The 4,309-nt window shown below is 44.9% G+C and overlaps 1 long non-coding RNA gene across 1 annotated transcript; it reads right to left on the bottom strand.

Annotated features, from left to right (window-relative positions):
- Window positions 1-264: 264 nt before the first annotated feature.
- On the bottom strand, window positions 265-1,813 carry LOC110367365. The gene is made up of 4 exons (XR_004929258.1): window positions 1,497-1,813; window positions 1,096-1,422; window positions 932-1,006; window positions 265-293 (listed from the first exon to the last, which is right to left on the bottom strand). It is a non-coding gene; the product is annotated as an uncharacterized LOC110367365 (long non-coding RNA).
- Window positions 1,814-4,309: the final 2,496 nt, after the last annotated feature.

Raw genomic sequence — 4,309 nt, 5'->3', positions numbered from 1 at the left:
TGGTGATGTGAGGTGAAAAGGTGTTAAACATTAACGCCAAAAAAGCACTGACTTGGAAATCCCCTCACAAGAATGCAAGTGATTGAGTGTGTAGTGCTGCATGAGCAAGTATAAACTTACATAAAGTGTTTATAACTACATTATGTGTATGTGTATGGTAGTAGTTGATGTGCTAGTATATTGTTTGCTCCTATAAGGTGAGTTAACTCAGTGAGTCAGCTAACATGAGATCATCTCTGGTTTCTTCGAGGCCTTCTGTGTCTGAAGAGCCATCAGCCACGGTATCCAGAGGTCTGGATAAAATAAGAGGAGAAGAGGATATATTATGTGCAGAACAGAAACTTTTAAAACACAAGAAAATACAACTAATCTGCCTCTTCATTCTGCCACAGCTAGGGAAGTGCAGTGAAACTCGTGATCAGTGCAGAGACTCAGAGAGAGATTATATGCTCAGACATTGGGCTTCTCAACTCTAACTTGAGGCACTCTGTTTTACATAGCATACTTTGTACACTACATTACTCAATACGTTAGTTTATCACTCAAATCATGTCAACGCTTTATCACTTGAACTTTATTAATACTCTAAGTAAAATTTTCTCCCTTTTTGTAAACTGCTTTCCATCAGTGATCCTATTTTCCTCCACCCATTTAATCTCCTTTCTGACTTCCTATCTTCTTCCTCTCTCCTCTTGTATCAATCTTACATTTTTCTAAAACAGACATTATATAATTAAAATCAGTTCCAAAAACATTAGAATGTACAACATGAAAACTTCCAATTATTGTTATTTTTATTATTATTTCATCTGATTAAATCAAAAAATCTAATTACCACAATATTTGTGTCATGGTTGGCTTTATGTATTTTGCCCACACACAGAAGCACACTCGGGAGAAACAGGTAAGTTTTAAAGGTTTATTTAAGAACCAGGAAACGGGGGAATTCTGCCTCAGCGGAGGCAGCGTCAGGCAGCAGTCAGGGATCAGGAAACCGGGTCGATCGCTGGGAGGGAACGAGACAGTGGTTACTCCGGGAAACGTGAGGAGGAGCAAATCTGACTAAACTGGATGTGCTGCTGGACGCAAGCTTACCACTCAGCGGATGGAGAGCCGTCCGGGGAGGAAGCAGTGGGGACTCAGCGCCAGCCGTGTGATGGTGGCCACAGGTGTCCGAGAGACCAGCGGGTCGAAGGTGGGTCCGGGTCCGAGCAGCACCGGGAAATCCAGAAGACCAGGACGGCGAGAGGAACCAGATGACCTTCGGGAGGTGGTTCGGGTCCAGAGGAAGGGAACCGACTCAGGAGGAACCAGGAGATTAGCAGGAGAGACCAACACCAAACGGAGAATGACGATGCGTGGAACTACTGCCACAAGACTTCACTGGGTCACAAGAGGGAGTGGACTGACACGTGGAGGTACCTGGGAGACACAGAGGTGAGTGGTTAAATTCTTAGTAGTCGTAGAGAACGAGAGGCCGAGGCTTGTTTGCATACCACAAATGATAATAATCTGGCGTCCTCTTGCCGTCTGTGTGGTGTTAAAGTAGTGCCACCCGATGCTGCTCAACTGACCGCAGGTGTGGGCTCCGCCCACCAGTCAACCCCGAACACCTGTGGAAAAAGTCTTAGGCAGCAGAGCCAGCAGCAGGCTGCACGGCCCTGCTAGCTGAGTCCTGACAATTTGGAGCTACAAGCAACAACAACACAATAAATGACCGTTAAACAGGCGGTTATCTCTTTCTCCATCGTTCTCAGATCATGTAGATCTTGTTTTCCTGTTACTGACTCCTATTTTTTCATGAGGAACTTTCATATATCCAAACTGAGCAGTAGAAAAGCACACCTAAGCCTGGAAGTCTATGCTCATAAATCACAACCATAAATCAGCAAAACAACTTGTAATAACGAAAGTTACGACTGTAACTACGGCTCTATGAATCCCAGATGACCGCCAGAGGCGGTGCTTAAAGCACTGAATGATCACTCTTGCGCATGCACAGGTCGAGAATCTTATACCAACATGGTCACATGTGCCCCCCGGTGACACCGGTAAGCCCATATAATCACGTGACAATGACAGCTCAGTCCCTTAATCTTCTCGCGAACAACGCGATGATTCTGAGGGACCGAGCGCTCTGGTGGTCATCCGGGATTCATAGAACCGTAGTTACGGTCGTAACTTTCGTTCTATTTCATCCCTACTGACCGCCAGAGGCGGTGCTTAAAGCACTGGATGACGATTACCAACAGAGTCCTGAGGAATCACGCACACAAAGAAAAACCCAAAAAACATGCCCACCTCACTGAGATGACGGTGCTTGCTGGGTTAGGATCGCCTCCATTGGGTAGAAGGCGGCCAAGTTAACCCTGTAAAACCTAGCAAAGGTATTCGGGGATGACCAAGAGGCTGCTGCACATATAGCCTCCAGAGGGACCCCCATCATGGCGTCTCATAACACACTAATGCTCCTGGTGGAATGGCACCGTACACCAGCAGGGGGTTGGCTGCCCTGTAGAACATATGCTTGTTCTATGACGTACACAATCCAACATGCAAGCCGCTGTTTAGAAAGGGCCTGCCCCTTGTGGGGCCCAGCGTAGCAAACAAACAGATTATCAGACTGCCGCAGAGAAGCTGTGAGCAGTGGCGGCTGGCCAGTAGGGGGCGCTCGGGCGCCGCCCCCTTTAAATCGTTTAGATAATAAATGATTTCTGAACTGCAAAGTACTTAGAAATGTATTTATTCATACTGTGTGTCCAATAGACATGTTAGAATTTATTAAAATAGTAAATACATAATTCTATTTAATTGCTCACATTGTGCACACTTCCTCCTTTCCTATGTGCAGGGCGCCGGTCTAATGGGAGTGAATGTAGGCGCAGCAACTTGGGCAAGCACGTGATCTGAGGCTGACTTTTAATTGGTTATCTAGGGTTTTTGCACAGGGCGCTGCGCTCTGCGTCCCGGACACACCCATTCTGTTGTGTCATTACTGGTAGAGTGTCAGTACTGGCTAATTTTTTTAAAAACATTGTGTGATTGGACAATCCCCGATTCGACTCAGCGCAGCTGCAGTTCGTTAGGTTGATTCACGTTTACGTTTGCAAAGTGGAGTAGTTTCAAAATGAGAGAAACTTCTGTTTTGTCTTTACAAAAAAATGCTTTTACAAAGCGTTCATTTGAAGAAAAAAACAGGATAAAGGAGCTTGGACCGGATCGTCTTAATTTACAAATTCAGCAGCAGGCAAGTGATCTCTCCACTCCATGGTTGGGCAAAGCAGTGTAGGTAGTAGTCAACCAGTGAAGAAGCGTTAGATACTCAGTGTAGAAGACCATGAAAGGATTGCTGCAGAGGTGAGTTGTTGTGGAAAATCACTGTTACACTGGTTTCTAGTAATGTTATTTAATATATTAGGAAGATGTGTGTTGTAGTTAGAAATACCTTTAGTTGTGTCTATGCTGTGTAGGTATGTTGATGTAATGTTTGTCAGCAAGATCTTTTATTATTTAAGTTGTACTGAAGTTTATGGGTAATGGGGAATAAAACATTTGGTTACTGAATTTTGTATAATCTTGTCCCACAAAAATGCTGTAACACATTTCATAACACAGCCTTAAAAATGGCAGCAAATGTTATTAAAATCAGGAAAACAATCTAGAAGAAGTCTTTTCAGAAACTGTCATGCTCTTGAAGATCCTCATCACCACAGCAATAGCTGAAAGGTGCTTTTCAACTTTGAAAAGAATCAAGACTTTTCTGAGAAACTCAGTGACTCAGGACAGGCTGAATGCATTGGCCATGTTGTCAATGGAGAAAAGACTAGTCACAGAGATGACTGACTTTAACAAGAATATAATTGAGAAATTTGCTGGGCAGAAGGAAAGGAGGGCAAAATTCATGTTCAAATAGTGCTATTTTTTAAGATTTGTTTTGTTTGTTTTTCATTTGTTTGTTTGTGTGCGCCCCCCTCAGTTTTTTTAGCACCAGCCGCCACTGGCTGTGAGTCTGACATATGCCTCCAAGTGCTCGAACAGGGCAGAGAGGTTCATCAGGCCCACCCACATCAAGGCGAGCAAGCTGGAGGGGCACAGTGTGGCTTGCAGATGAGGCCACTTTGGGAAGAAAAGCAGCATCAGGCCAGAGAGTAACGCCAGAACCAGCCGGGTTCCAGCGGCAGCAGGACTCGTGAACAGACAATGCATGTAGCTCACCCACCCGCTTCGCCGACGCCATTGGCGAGGAGAAAAGCTGTCTTTTTTGACACATATTCAAGGCTCGCCTCTGCCACTGGTTCAAATGGAGGAG

This window comes from Fundulus heteroclitus, unplaced genomic scaffold (genome assembly GCF_011125445.2).
Source record: "Fundulus heteroclitus isolate FHET01 unplaced genomic scaffold, MU-UCD_Fhet_4.1 scaffold_417, whole genome shotgun sequence".
Classification (NCBI taxonomy): domain Eukaryota; kingdom Metazoa; phylum Chordata; class Actinopteri; order Cyprinodontiformes; family Fundulidae; genus Fundulus; species Fundulus heteroclitus.
Note: the sequence above shows the minus strand (reverse complement) of the source record. Positions and strands in the feature narration are given on the sequence as shown.